Genomic DNA, 16,519 nt, shown 5'->3' on the forward strand with positions numbered 1-16,519 from the left:
TCTCTTGGAAGCTGGTTCCAGACCCTAGCCGCCCTGACCGTGAAGTCGCGCCTCCTGATATCTAACCTAAACCTACCCTCTGCCAGCTTGTGACCGTTATTCCTGGTCACTCCTGGCGGTGCTCGGGGGAACAGGGACTCCCCCAATGCCTGCTGATCCTCCCTGACTAGTTTGTAACAGGCCACGAGATCCCCCCTCGGCCTTCTCTTGTGGAGGCTGAACAGGTTCGGGTCCCGTCGCCTCTCCTCGTAGGGCCTGCCCTGCTGTCCCCAGTCATGCGAGTGGCCTCCTCTGGATCCTCTCCATGTTGTCCACATCCCTCCTGAAGTGCGGTGCCCAGAACTGGACGCAGTCCTCCAGCTGCGGCCTGATCAGTGCTGCATAGAGGGGGAGGATCACCTCCTGGCCCTGCTCGAGATGCATCTGTGGATGCAGGACAAGGTGCGGTCGGCCTTCCTGACTGCCTCCGCACACTGCCGGCCCATGTTCATCTTGGAGTCAATGATGACTCTAAGATCCTTTTCTGCCTCTGTACTGATGAGAAGGGAGTTTCCCAGCCTGTAGGTATGGTGCTGGTTGTTCCTTCCCAGGTGCAGCACCTTGCACTTGTCTGTGCTGAATCCCATCCTGTTCTCATCCGCCCACCCTTGTAACCTGTCTAGGTCTGATTGTAGCCTGTTGCTTCCTTCTAGTGTGCCCACGTCCCCCACATCTTAGTGTCATCAGCAAATTTGAACAGGGTGCTTTTTACCCCCTCGTCCAAGTCACTGATGAAGATGTTGAACAGTGCGGGCCCGAGGACCGAGCCCTGGGGGACCTCACTGCCCACATCCCTCCAGGTCGAACATGACCCGTCCACCACCGCTCCCTGGGTGCGGCCCTCCAGCCAGTTGGCGACACATCTGACTGTGGGGGTGTCTGCACCACAGCCCCCAGTTTCTTAATGAGAATGGGGTGAGAGACAGCATCGAAAGCCTTCTGGAAGTCCAGTATAGGAATGTAACTCTAACCGTCATTTTGACATTTTGCATTTTACTCGTTGAGCCCAGCTGCTAAATGACATGCAGAGCTTAGCAGACAATGGCAGTGGTCTTGAATGAGCTTTGCCTCATTTTGAATCTGGACCAACGTTGCGGAGTCCATACGTTGACTAAAGGTTGATGGATTTTTGCATTTCCTGTGGGAGTAGCTGTAAAAAAAATAAATAATTAAAAAGTTGGGGGGGGGGGGGAGGAGGAGAAGGTAAGGAAATCTCATGAAAAAAGACTGTGACTATTATGACTTCTTGTCACATGCACATGCATTTCCGGAGAATAAAAGAACAATCAGTGCCGCATCCTCACTGTAACTGCACTGGCCTCCTGTTCTAATGTCGAGCTGAAGTGAAAAACAAAATGGCAGCTGGCTCCCTGAACCTCTTCCCGTACTGGGGAGCGAGACTGCCATCCCTCGAGAAGTGCAGAATTCAGGAAACACAAGGGAATAATCTCCTTCATGACACAAAGAAGAGACAAAAGGAAGTTTCTAGTGGAAGTGTTCAGGATTCCCGATTTATATGCACGTGCCCGTAAGGCCACGCAGTGTACACAGCCCCTGCCCCTGGGTATGGCGAGCAAAGCTGAGCTGGTCCCTGCATGCACGGTGCAAAACCAACTGGAAACATACAGTATTAACACCCAGAAGGTTACGTGAACAAATGCTTCGTCTAGAAACGAAGCTGCAAATTTCCTTTCAAAGAACCTCAAGCTGCCCTACAAAATTTCCTAGCTCCAGCCAGGTTAGAAATACGGTCACAATGCTCTCCTGCAATAGCGTGGTCGTTTAACTTCCAGAGTAAGCACATACGTACGTGCATGCGTGCACACACTCACACAATAGTAAAAATATCTATCTGTCCACATGCACCTGCAGGTTGGAACTTCTAAAGTGGTTGCTTCTGGTTTTTCCCCTTCATTTATTTTCCCCCGGCTTTATCCACACCCACTCCCCTCTCTAAATAAAAGCAGACTGACCAAGTAAGAGTCCCATAGTGGCTCCTGGATGCCTGATGGCCTGTGGAGTCACTGGTGTCACTAAGAGTGCCAGTAATGAAGCACCTGAAGTCTTTAAGCAATGAGGCTTTCAGCTAGTCCTGACCCAGGCTAGGACTTCCTTAGGATTTAAAGAAGTGCTTTTGGCCGCATGGCCTGAAACACACCTGTCTGCGGTCTGCACAGCTTCTTCTCGTCTTCAGCGAGGGTTTCCTTGAGTCCACAATCAAATTTCTGCACGGCGCCAAACTTGCAGGGGTAGCAAGCAAACCAGAAGCTGGAACTATATAGCAAAGGGGACCAGGGAAATTTAAAGTACTGTAGGCTGTAGGCCACAAAGTGGAGGAAGAAAGTAATAAATACCATCTTCCCTGCCCCATCTAGGCATTGTAAGAGTAAATGTATCACAAATGGTGAGGTGCTCAGCTACAAAAGAGATGGGGATTAATAGACAGATACTATAGCTGGTGGCACGGTAAGAGTCTCATTACTGCAGCTCACGTTCCTAACGTGGGATTTCTTGCAAGGAGAAGATAAGGTGCGATGAGCTTAAAGTATCCTTCCAAGCCTCCATTTAGCTGGACCCTAAGGCCTGCTAAAATTGGCGTACCGCACTGTCTGTGGGCATGCAAACTGTAGCAGATGGGGATGAGCTTGGGCTAACCAGAGAGCCAGTATGCAGAGCATTAGCAAGTGGAAACTCGGCCAAGAACATCAGGGCAGCAATCTATGCCTCTGTCTTTTGCCGAAAGAGGTGGAATGTGATTCTTGAATCCCACAGGAGAACTGGAGCGGGAAAATCCAGGGTTCCTGTGATAAGAGACCTTGATCCAGGATAAGCGTTTTTAAGGCAGGAAGAAAGTCATATGCAAAGATTTACCTTTTTAATCCCCCTCTCCAATAATGTAGACCCCACGACCGCATTAAAGGTGCTTTCAAGGTCTTCACAGATTTTCTACTGAAGTAGGTGAGTCGAGAGTCAAAGCCGTATCTGTTAGGTTGTGTGTAGTATTGGTTGCTGAGTTATGGGCCGAGTCCTTACTTGCTGTAAATCATAGGAAAACGGGGCTGGAAGAGACCTCCCAAGGTCATCTAGTCCAGCCCCGGGCCAAGGCAGGGTCATCTCTAACTAAACCATCCCAGCTTTGCCCGGTTGAAGTTCAGTATGAAGTTCATGGCGGTCCATTAGTCCAGGCAATCGCTGTATCGAGTTTCAGTGCAGTTTCGGAAACTTCAGGATGAATGACTCTGGAGAAACAAACCAGCGAATATATTTATATTTTAAAATCAACATTTGATTTTTAAACACCTCACTGAAAAGACATCCCTTTGACAGAGTAGGTTTGTGCTTTCATTGATTTCATGTCTGGAGCAGCACAGAACGCGGGTACAGTATATTACCTTCCAGAGACTGCCAAAAAGAGAGCTCATTTAGTTTGATGACAGATTAATACTGATTCGCAAATTAATTTTGTCTCTTTGTATATCAAGGGTGTGCGAGACTTATTTAATTTGTAATAAATATAATTATAGAAATGAATGAGCTATCAAGATTTTTAAAGTATGATCCATCAATGTTGGCATGACTTGTAATCCTGGTCATTATAAATAAAATGGGTCTTTTGCAATATGGAATGCAATTTTCCCTGTAGTTTGTCTCATTACTTTCTGACATGTGGGTTAACATTAAATTACAATGCCTTAATTTTCAAATCAGGGCTCAATTTGTAAATAAGAGGTTAATAAATAACCTCTCCAGCTGGAGGCCTTATTGTGGCTTCATTAAAAGAAAGTTTTAAATGTGGTAGTCTCCTCTCGGTTGAATCACCAATGTTAGCGTTGTGGCCTCGTTCTGCATATTGCAAAATAAGAGCAGTTCAAGAGGGCTTCCTCTCTCAGAGCTCACTCTTGTGTCCACTTCGTCAGAGAGTTTTGGGTTTTTTACGGTGTCCCCCATAGATAATAGACTCAGGCATGTCTATCACCCGCTTTTTTGCAGTGTCAAGCACCGATCTGTCTATCCTGCACACGTGATTTGAGGGCTCATAACGGCTGCCATTCGGTGGCATTTGCTTTACTTACCGAGTCACCGGTATTTCAGCTGCTTCGGCAACTTTGCGACGACCCTTCGTGGTATTCATTTTTCTCTTGTTCCCATCCCCAACTTCATCAGGCACCACGTGTTGTGCTTTTCTGCTTCAGCATGTCATCATCATAGTTGTGCTGCCTCGAGTGATTAACCAGCAAACAGTCTGTGGCTTTGTCTGTGCTGCAGCAGCGGTGGGTCCCGGGGGGTGCAGGGCTTTCTGTGTCCCCCCACAAGCTCAGACATGGGCTTCTCTGCACTCGTCCCCAGCACTCGCTTTCAAGCCCTGGGCCTCCAGCGGGCACTGGCAACAAGCCTGGGGCAGCCCTGCTGGCAAACTTCTAGTTGTGGAGTGAGCTGGCGGCCTTGGGAGGAGCTGGTAGCTGAGCAGGTAGGAACACGTCCTCTATTATCCAATAGATATCATGCGGCTACTACAGTAATCCAGCGAACACACTGCTTTCCTGAGCACAGGCGAAGAACTGTGGTGTCCCAGATCATCTTTTTGTATATGCGTTACCTGTTGACTGAAGTGACACAGGGTGCATCTACACGTGCCCGTATGGCAATGTTGCTGCCGCGCCGCATACTTCCAAAAGTACTAAAGCACGGTGCAGTAGCAACGTTTCTGTATGGGCATGTGTAGACGCACCCTATGCCACTTCGATCAATGGGTAACGCACATACAAAAGGATGATCTGGGACACCACAGTTCTTTGCCTGCGCTCAGTAAAGCAGCGTGTTCATTGGGTTACTCTAGCAACGTTGCTACTGCGCTGTGCTTTAGTACTTCCTTTTGTTTGTTATGGCAACGTCGTTACTGCCTTGTGATTTAGTACTTCTTTTTGGAGGAAGCACGCATCTACACATGCCCGTACGGCAACGTACTAAAGCACGGCGCAGTAGCAACGTTGCCATGTGGCCATGTGTAGATGCATGCTGCCTGGCACATATAGACGCATACTTTCTCCAACAGGAAGTACTAAAGCACAGTGCAGTAGCAGGCCATACTGTGCCATACACTGAGCAGCGCAGTTATTTTTAGCCACAACTTCACTGCGGTGGCACACTACAACGCGAGAGCATGCTGCTATGGTGAAGTAGCTGCTGGTTATGTAGACACTCATGGTTGCTACATTGCCATAATGCGATGTAACGTCATGTGTAGACACACCCGTAGGGTATGTCTATCTAGCACGGTGCAGCGATGAGAAATGCGATGTGAGCTACCCCTGAGTGTGTTAGCTTGGTGCTGGCAGCAGTCAAGCCACATTGCTATGGCTCTCTCTAGGCTCATCAGTTGTGCTGAGAAGCGCGGTGTGTCATCCTGTGTGGAGCACTGGGCTAAGTCAGCTATAGCTGTTCTTCTTCCCATTCAGAGCTATCTCTACCAAGCAGGTCATCGTGCTGTTAGACATGAGCTAAGCCTAGGGCCATTGAAGCAACTGGGTGTCTTTTCATTGGCTTTGGTGGAGGTGTGGTGAGCGTAGCTGAAGACCCCGAGACATTACACTACTTCTGGTTGGCCAAACCGGCCGGGCCCAAGCAAAGATTGGAAGGCTTAAATACATCTTCCTTCCTGAAGCAGTGGGCTGCTCCGTGAGTTCAGTTTAGGTGACTTAGATGCATGCAGTTGGCTTTTATTTACCAGCCTTAAAGACATAGAGACCACCTTCCAAATGGGCTGGATGCTTCTGTGGAATCTGACAGTCTTCTGCAGTGAGTAGCGAGCATCCTACCCACAGGGAGCTCAAAACATTGCCCCAACAACCTTCCCATTGCACTTGGGACCATTGGTCCCAGTGGCAGCAGGGGTTGGCCAACATGGAGCACTTTCCAAATCATCTGCCCTGTGTTTTGCAGGAGAAACAGCCTTGAACCAGTCTCTCCTTTCTTGACTAATAATGATATTAGATTGGCAAGTAGATGCTTTACCCTATATTCATAGTCTTTTTGGAGTGCCGCCAACCCCGAAACATGGCAATTTACCATGATTAGGCCTGACTCATTGTATGGTTTCTGGATCAGGCAGCCCCTTCAAACTTCCCCACAGGCATTCAGAAGGATTGTCTCCAGTGATGACCTCCTTGATGCCAGCTTGTCTACATTATTGTTGCTGATGCCATAGCTGTCAGCAGACCCCCTCTAGCTGGGACAAGGCATATGATGGAAGAATTGCTGCCAGTTTAGTTTCCGTGCCGCCCGGACTGATGCCAGCTAGACTGGCACAAGCCCCCGTCTGTCACCAGTACTGTGCCTACACATGGGGTCTACACTATTCGGGGCTCTTTTAGAGGTGAAATGGCCCACAGTCCACTTGGAATATTTAAGGAAGTCCTCTCATTCTGGAATAAGTGCCAGCACATGGAGTTAATCGGGAACAACTGCTGGCGTAGAAAAATCCTGTAATCTGTGTAAGACTAAACTATCAGTGAGCTCTTTCCATTTGCACTCTGTCCTGTTCACCATTGAGATTAAGTTTACCAGCCATTACCTGACCCTGGGCAGCCGGTCAGGCTCTTCTGGGAGCCCAGGGATTTCGATACTGGGTGGGTTGAACTGGGATGGGAAGCAGAGTGGTGAGGAAGGAAGACTGCTTTATAAAAAAATGGACAGTGGTCAAGAAAAGAATGAAGAACCAGCTCCACAATCTCCCTGCATCGTTCACAGTCATCTATGGAAACTAGAAATGTAGGACTGGCAGCACCTGCTTAACAGTTTACAACCCCATCATAGGAGAGGAAGCGTCTGTATTCTCTAATTGAAACCACAGGGGGAAATTTAGGCCAACAAGTACCACGCTGGAATTTGGCCAGTGCACTGAGCTTTAAAGCCTTCTCTTATGAAAAGTGCCAAGGAATATGAAGGGTATCGAATCAACAGTCCCATCCCCTGAGGCACCCAGGTCTGCTCATCCAAGCAATGAGCCAAACCATCTCTGCTTGTTCTGAGGGTGTTGACAAGGCCACAGCACAAAGTCGTATGGTTGCTGCTATCTCAAAAAATTCATGCTGGAGTCTCGAAGTCTGGGCTTCTCTGCTAGGCTGTCTGCAGCCTTTGAGCCTTGTGTATTCCAGGGCCCTTTCACTCAGAGATGTCTTTCCGATCCAGAGAAAACAGGCTACACAAAATGCAAAGCCAAGAAGCTTGGCAAGGCCATAAAGTGGACACAGCACGATTGCTTCAAAGGTGGGAGGGCTTGTTGGGTGTTCTGGCATCAAAACGAGCAGAGGATTAAAGGCACAGGGAAAGCAAAAGGAGTTACTAAGCAGAGCCAAGGAAACCAGCCTGGGGAAGCAGCGAGCAGAGCCTGGGATCTCACTGGAGGAGGTAGGGATGGGACTGAGAAGGGACAACTATTCCTCGGAGACGAGGAAAAGATATGGAAAATGTCACATTTGGTTAAATACCTTGGCTTGTTACAATAAACATCGAGGCTGTTGATCCTTTCTCATTCATTTCCTAAATCATCCAGGTAAGCCTGGCTTTAGGTACTCTGTGGGTTTATCTACACAGGGCCCTTTTAAGTGGGATTAACCAAAAATCGCCACTTTTAAGGTGCATTAAGGGCATGGGTTCACACATGCGCACCCTTAATGTGCTTTAAAAATGGTGATTTAAGCTAATCCAACCTAAATTTAATACCTGCTTAAAGCAAGTACCAAATTTAAACTGGCATAGCTAATTCGCATTAGCCCACATGTAGATGCTTAACGCACATTAACATGGTGTGCATCAATGGATGCACACCATGCAATGCGCATTAGTGTGGCTACACGTGCACTAATGCAACTTAGGTATGCTAGCCTACATTTAATGCACTCTAATGTGCATTAGCACATCTATGTGTAGACACACATTTAAATTGCTTTAATGCGCTTTAAATAAAGGTGCCTTAAGTTTAGGCGTGCATAACTACACATGTAGACATGCCCTATATTCCTATTTCATCTGCCACTATAGTATTGAGACTTATGGTATCAAATTTGTTTCTTGGTTCAAGTTCAACCCCTTGGAAGTGCATGAGTAGGCCACAACAGCTCTTGCTACCTCCACTTTGATCACCATGGCCATCATCCTCATTCTGCCTGTCACTCTGGTCCGCCAGTAGTGTGCTGTCTTTGCTTTGGACTACTCTGTAGGACTTCCCGTTCAGGGTGGCACGTTTCCTCCAGCATTGCTGAACACCTGGCCTTCCTATCCTCCCGGGTACCTAAAGCTCTCAGGCAGGCTGTCCTCATGTCACAAGCAGAGAGAGACGTAGTTAGCTGTGTTAGTCTGAAGTCAAGTAAAAGGCAGGGTACATTGGCACCTTATAGACAAACTAAAATAGATATAGTTATATAGCACAAAATGTCATGAGCTGAAGCTCACTTCCTCAGATGTTATCTGTTACTTTGGTTAGTCTGTAAGGTACAAATCAACCCTGCCTTCATCGTGTCATGACTCAAACATAATGACAACTGTCCCTCTGAGCCTGACAAATGCAGGCTGATCCTGCTTAGAGTCATTCAGTGTCCTGCAGAGATCGTTTCCTAGGCCACCACTCTGACCATTGTCACATTTCAGTTGAATTCCCATACCAGCTCCCTCATTCCAAGGGTGCCACCAGAAGTTGTCTCTACTTTCATGGCTCTTTGTGACCTGTCCCTGTCCCCCTACTATGTCTCAGCCAGTACTAGAAGGGTGACTCCATCCTTTGAACGTCTTACATCCGTGGCTCTCACCCAGGATGTTGCAGCATCCTGGGGTGTGGCAAGACCCTTCCAGGGGTGTGGATGCAGCCAGGGTGAAATGACCCAGGAGCCTCCCCTGTCCTGCACTGCTATGTCTCCAGGAGGAGCAAGTGGGGTTGGACCTGGCAAGAGCACGCGTTCCAGCTGTAGTCCTTTGTACTGCCCATTCGGGAGGAGCCCGGCAGTGCTACAACAGCCATTTACTTTGCTCAGAGGAGTCAAGCTGGACTGGAGCAATCATGTGCACCACCCAACCGGAGGACCTGGGTGTGGGGATACCCAGGGCAGGTAACATCACCCTCCTTCCCCCTCCAGGGGCACTGGGGATTTTGCCCAGAGGGCAAAACTCATTAGGTATGCCTCTGCTCCCGCCTGCTTTAGGTTTATCACGAAACCGTAATCGAGACCGAAGCAGGCAGCAGCACCGTGGTTGAAAAGCACTACCTGGAGGTAAGCAGAAGCAGCACAACAGTGGTTCTCAGGGGTGCCACCAAATTCGGAAAAGGTGTGGAGAGGTGCCCTGACTCTACAAAGGATGAGAACCACTGGGCTAGATATGCAAACAGACGACTTTGTGCTTTCATCCCTGCCCTTCAGAGGAGTTCCCCATGAACACTGCCCCCCTTGAAACGCTGCTGCTGTGAGGCCTACAAACAACATGCTAATGGGCAGGCTCTTGGTGCGCCTGTCGCACAGGGTCATGCTGCAAGCGGCATTGATCGTTACATGAAGCACTCTCTTGACTCAGCATAGGTGCTTGAGGCCTTTTGAATCGAAAGTAAAAACCAGGCTCTTGCTGCTCATTGAGATGTCACCAAGAGGCTCGTACATGCGATGTACCAGGAGTGATGTTAAATCTTTAACACGTTTGGATTTCACATATTACTACTGAATTCCACTTAAAGACGCAGAGGTCAATAAGTCTCTGGGCAGATCAGTCAACTTTCAAGAGCCTTGCTTTCCGCCGTAGTGAAGCGAGGGTAATACAGCTCACACTGGGGATTGTCAGACTGTTCCTATAGAGAACTTCATGCTACAGAGGCATTTAGCATCATTCATAAACAGGACAAATTGCATTTGTGGTTTATAAGCATTCCTCCAATAGTTTTGCCAAACCATTTCCAGCCTACATGCTTTTCAAGACCTTTTTGCTTATGTAGTCCTATCTTTCCATCTCACCTCTGGATTTGTTCTTGATTTCTGTCTGGTGGACCAATTTCAAACTGGCAATGCTTGGGTTAAAAAACTCAAGCTCTGCAGGAGTTGTGGCTCTTTGTACAATTACGAAGAACAAAACGTGACCCCCCCCCCAACACAACCAACTGAAATCGGCATTTTTGTTCACGGATATCTTTCCCTCTGGGCAAAGCAACTGAGGTGAAAGAGCTGAGGCCCCCTGAGCCCCTAACCCTGGGCACAGCCCCAGTGGAGCTTTTGTCTCATCCTCCTGGGATAGGGGTCCGAAGTTGCACGTGTTACTTCTCCACACACATGTGACTTCATACATTTCCCTGCTTTGGGGCAACTCATTTCTCAAGATGTTTCATAAAAAAAGGGGTATTTCTGGAGGCACAAAGTCACACAAGAACATAGGTAAAGCATTCCACCTGAGACTCCGCATCCACCTCTCATGTCTCCCCCACTCTTACCAGGGTCATCAAATGGTAGCAGGAAACCTGGCCAAATTCTGACCCTAACACTTACATTGTGCTCTCTTACGATTCCTGCTGTGGCTCAGGGGCAGTTATACACTTCCTTGAATAAAAAAAAAAGGCTGGTATTGCAGCCTGACTGCCAAGCACTCATAGAAACATAGAGAAGTTGGGCTGGAAGAGACCGCCAGAGGTCATCTACTACAACCTCCTGCTCAGGGGAGGGCTATCTCTATCCAAACCATCCCATACAAGTCCTTGTCTAACCTGTTCTCAAACTGACATAATAAAACGTACTGCCCAAAGACACCAAAAACATCTGAGCTGCCAGAGGGAAAGCAGGGGGACGAGGGCCATCAGGGGCCCACCACTGCAAGGGGGCTTAAAATGCACTCAAGAGCTCCAAGGAAGAAGGCCACACTCCCCATTGCAGAGGAAGGCAAGCCCACCCTGCCACTACTACCATCCATACCAATCTAACTGTGAGGTAAAAGTCCTTCATGATCCCAGATACGGTGATTGGTCTGACCCTGAGCGGAGGGGCAAGACTCGCTAACCAGACGGCACACCACAGTCAAAATTCCCGGGCTTGGCTATCGCCAGCACCCACTGCCTCTGAGGAAGGCGGAAACCGCCCCCCTCGTGTTGCAACAGGAGAGGAAAAAACATCCCTTCCTGGCCACATGTGGCAACCAGCAAAGCCCAGGAGCTTGAGGAAAACCACTGCACACCCTGCATGCTGCTCTGCAAGTTGGAGCCAGCAAATACAACTCCACGCCTCACACCTCCCAACTGGACGGCCAGAACTGCCCTTTCCGTATCCCCTCCGCAGACGCAGCTCAGCTGCTTTCACCTTCTTGCATAACCAAGCTGGGTGTGGAGCTCTGCTTCAGTCTCCCACTGCTGAGCATTGTCTTCTCCAATCTCCACTCCCAGTTTTCCTCATTCTCTCCCACCGATGTGTGTTGAGGCAACTTTTGTAGCAGTAAAGTGTTCAGAGACCCTGTAGGATGCACAGATTTTTCTGCAAAAATCTAGTTGGTCTAAAAAAAGATATCACCTCTACCATGAGTCTTGAGTGCTTTTAGATAAGACATACAAACTTCTTTTACTTAGATGATAAGTTTTTGGGGGCACGCTCTTAGGTTTTTGGGCGCAGGTGCTCTCTGTTTCACTGTGCTCCTATGGTGCATTAACCCATAAGGTTCTGGTTCCTGATTGAGGCACTCCTAGGTGCGATCACAGTACAAATAAATGAAAAGTGATATGGGAAGCTGTGCAATGATTTGAAAAACCAAACCAAGCCTGCAGACCTGTGAGACTGGATCTCCTTCTAGAAAGAAGTTGTCAATCAGCAATAAGCAAAAGTCTTTTCCAGAAACCACCCATAAGTAGGACCAAGTTTGCAGCAAGCATGCACCGGTGCAACTCGGCAACACCCTTAAAAGTTAGCAGCAGTCAGCCCCTGAAAATCTAGGCCGTGGGACTGCCTGATGAGCCGCAGATATGGTGCAATTGGTGGAGGTTACAGTAGCCACAAACCCCTTCAGCATATGTAAAAGCTTTGCTTTGGGTTTTTTAAATGTTATTTTTATAGCAAACATATATAAAGTAGCTGCTTAAAGTTTTACGTGAAACATAAATCATGTGGGAGAAATAAATACATTGGCTACAACACAGGTTGTTTTGTAGCTTCTACATTTCTTAAGCGTTAGGTCATTTTACTTGCAAGTTAAATAGCTGTCTGCAAGAGGCCTTGCTTGGCCATAAATTGTCCTTCCAATAATATAAAACATGCCATTTATTTATAACGCGTATGCTCTTCCAAGTAGATCCAACTGCCCGTAAAGCACCAGAGCTCCTATGTCATCTCTGCTGAGACCATTGCAATAAAGAGGCTGCTGGAATGACTCTGTACTCAGCAAATGTGCAATAAGATCCAGCAACAGTAGCTTTGATGGGCTTTCTCTCCCCACCTCCATGGACAACAATAAATATGAGTGCAAATTCAAAGGGCTGCGATGGCCTTATGTTGAGTAGGATCTTATTTCTTTCTCAGCGCCGTGGATTTCCCAATGCAGTAATGCATTCCTCACCTGAAGATTATACTTGTCATGGAGGTGACTGATTCAAATGAATGATAGTTAAAAAGTACGAAGCTCCCACATTTATTATGTAGTATTTACTCAAAAGCACCTGATGCCAGTTTTGCCCAAACACATGGCTCTAAATGGACCTCTGTTGTCGCAAAAGGATTATCACTTTCTGTGTTTACAGTTCTGGACAAGGGGCTTTTTGAGCAACACAGAGACCCACTGTACTACGTATCCCAGGATGCTCAAGCCATAAAAATGTGCAAGTTACTCCGATGGGCGTCAGGGAAGCGCTAGCTCCAGTTCAGAGCAATGCAAAATTTCTCATACGAGCAGAGATGGGGCCTGATTAAACCCTGCCTCCAAAGTCCCCCAGATTTGATGGAAGTTTACATCTGGATTAGGACCTCAGCTGGGCAACCTGAATCCACCTCTAAGTGTTAAATAAATAGGAAAGCCATGTGAGCTAGGCACTTTTGAGGAGACTGGCCGTAGCCCCTGTCTTGAAGGCCATTGAAGTCAATGGGAAAACTCCCTAAAGAAGAGATCAGGTCCTAAAGTGGAAAGAAAAAACAACAGTTATCAAAGTCTAAACAAATTCCCCTTCCTTAATGAGAAAAGACACCTTTTAATGTGACTTTGGTATTTCTGGATTAGTAGAGAGTAGCGTGAGAGACACCCGCTGGGATTTTAGGGCTAGTAGGACTGGCAATAGGCCAATCCGCCCTTTGTCTTTTGGATACTTGTTCAAATCTATCCCACACTGACTAGGTCTGGACAAAATACACTAAAACTCAGAAGGCCTTTTAGTCTTTGGCTGCAGTTATATCAGTTGTGCCTAAGGGGAAATGTAAACGTTTCTCAAGGCTGGGGAAACAGCAATCCATGGCCGTTTTCATCTCAGAGGCCGGAGAACAGCGTGATAACTTGGCACAGTCGTTTCATAACCAGGGAGGATTTATTGCAATGCAGTCTTCTCTCACAGCCGCCTTTTGGAACGAGAGGACACTACGGTCGTCCTGCTTGCTTACGGCCTGCTCTGGCAGCTGTTGAAACCAAAGGCGTTTGTCCTGGAGTTAGACCACTTGAGTCGCCTTTGCTCGCATTTCTGGTGCATTTTACAGAACATCAGTCGCGTCTATTGCTGCCTAACATCTCCACTGCAACCCGAACCTTAAAACACCCGCGTAAGAGGTGATCAGTGGCTCCGCTCGCACTTCAGAGTCCCTCTAAAGCTCTAGCTCTTACTCACATGACCCCGCCACTGTGTGATCAAGACAAAAGCAGCCCTCAAGGGGACGAGCCCGTTCGCGGTGAAATCTGGAGAGTCTTTCTGTTCCCTTCAGTGGGCATCAGGCCGGGGCTGAACTTGACCTGGATAGATGCATCTTCTGCTCAGGATATCAGAGAGGAAGCTGACATTTTGGCTGCCACATCACCACATCAAAAGGCATCCATGTACTCTTAAGCCCACCATTAAATGTTTCATCCCACCTGTGCTACAGCACTGCTACCTCCTGTCTCCTTGCACCTTAACAGGTATTTGTCCAGTTTCCCGACAAGCCCCCTCATGCTACTTGTAGATCCTAGAAAGGCACCATGCTGCCCTCCGAAGTCATATCAGTTGTGCCTAACTATATCCTTCTTTCAACTCACCTGTACCACGACGCCTACAAAACCAGTCGGTAATGGATAGGCAACTGGTGTGCAGGGAGTGCTGTTTTGCACGCTGATCACAACACACTCACTTGTGCTCCATGAACGGTTGCATCCGCTGGTGGGTGCTTGTGGCGTACTTAGCCTGCACGTTCCTCAAGGCAGAGACCATCGTTTTGTTACATCTAGCACCAGGAGGTCCGCTTTCTCGGTGACACCCCAGCACCCCCAACAATGACAGACAAAGTTATGAAAAAAAATTACTTTTTAATGTACAAAAGGCTTATATACAGGTTCAGCATGTTACCTCTGGTTCTTATGATGTAGAAAACAGCTAAAAATGTTCTGGAGATATAAATCTGACAGAACAATTCACCTATGGTACTCTTAGTAATGATGTCTTCTATACATAATATATACAGTGCTGGAACAGGTATCATAATACTATTTTAGTAAATGAGGGAAGACCACCACTGAAAAGCCAGAGAAATCTCAAAGTCATTGGAGATTTGGTTTTGCTTTTAGGTTTGATCTTTTCTTGCTGTACAAACTGGGGCTTGCTAACAATCACTGCTGCGTCCATCGGCCGAATAAATCAAACAGTCGATGGAGATGCAAAGACCCGATCCATCTCAGCACAAGGGATGGGGATGCCTGACACTTCCTCCAAGTGCCCAGTACAGCACACCGAGTCCTAAAACGCGCCGCAAACGCAAGGGTGAGGACAAGGTCAGTAACAGCCAGAGAATACGTGCAGTGAACAAAACCACAACCCTTTTAAAGTCGTCTTTCAAGCAGACATGAGTCGCTCCATCTCTCCCGCTTGATCTTGCTTTCCTAGCACACCCTGAGCTCTCATGGAAGTCAAGGACAGTTAAGGACGTGGAAGGGATCCAGGAGAAGGTTCATAAGAGTTAGGCAGGCCCCGATTGCAATATATTTCCTTTCCCTGACCGGTCCCTTATGCCACAAGTCGTCCCACTGAAGTGGGCAGGACTACACGTGGGGCCCGATGATCGGAGCCTGGTTGAATGGCACAAGCGAACTCCGATTCTGCACAGCGTTCTGGTGCGTTCGCCATTACAAAGTTGGACTAGACATAACAGCTCACGTTTGTGCGAGAGCCCCAGGTCGTGCTACTATCAGCGCAGTTCATTTGGCACCGATCTGGGCAAAAGCAGAGCACTGGAAGGTACTGGCTGCGTCTATTTAAAGCATCCAGTGGGTGCTGTTGTCTGCAGATGGCACTGAGCCACGCTGAGTAAAATAGCTTTAAAAGGACGGAGAGGAAAACAGAGTCCTGCCAATGAGAACCAGGCCCATTTGGTCTGACTTTAAAAAGCTCATTACACTGGATGTTTGCAATCAGGAAGGGATTTCACATCTGCACCCTTCTGTTAGATGTACTTAGCACCGTCAAAGTAAATGGACTTTAGTACTACAGTATTCAGAAGGGAAGACACTTCTGTTTAAGACAGCGTATTTCAGGGAGGTCTTTTGTTCATGCATCTACCCTTTTGTCTAGTGACTGTAATAAATAATGCATTAAGGAGTCTTTCCTCTGACAGCAACTGGAGCTGGATCAGGCCCCAAAATAAAAGAAACTCAGAAAACTCGTACTTGGCGGGGGATTCTCTTAAGAGTTATATTCCTTCCACCCACCCAAGAGAAAAATTTCAGGCGGATTTTCACTCCGAGATCTGATCTCCTGCCCCAAGTTTCAAACACTCGGTTGAACTAACTAGATCATGACATGGTCCCCCTGCCATAACTTCAGCATCTGATCCATCAGGATGAGGAAAAAGAGATGGAGCTAAGCCGTGGTGAAGTCTCATTCTTAAATTATAACTCCCTGATTAAAAATAATTGCTTAAGGTCCCAGCTGAAGCGTGCTACTCCATTGAAGTCGCTGGTCATAGCGTGTAAAGTTAAGCATGTGCATAAATCTTTGTAGGATCACAGCCCTCTGGCCATTAGACAGGTTTCGGGATGGATGCCGTTTTCAGGCGTCTGCTGCCTTCTGCACACGATACAACCGGCGTTGTAAACACATCTGATAAAAGCGAGCATTAATCTTTCATGTTTCTCATTCAACGCGTCTTTCAGGTTTTGCTGTTGTTGGTTTTTTGTTTTCTTTTTCTTCAGAAACACTGCTATGCTTTTTAAATGTACATTTATCCTATTTTATATATGCTTCCGGCAATGCGCTATATTTGATTTTAATGGAGATGCCTTGACTACTGAACACTAAAACATAGTAAGGCAC

Source organism: Crocodylus siamensis, chromosome 4 (genome assembly GCF_052110815.1).
Source record: "Crocodylus siamensis isolate JL-2025a chromosome 4, ASM5211081v1, whole genome shotgun sequence".
NCBI classification, from domain to species: domain Eukaryota; kingdom Metazoa; phylum Chordata; order Crocodylia; family Crocodylidae; genus Crocodylus; species Crocodylus siamensis.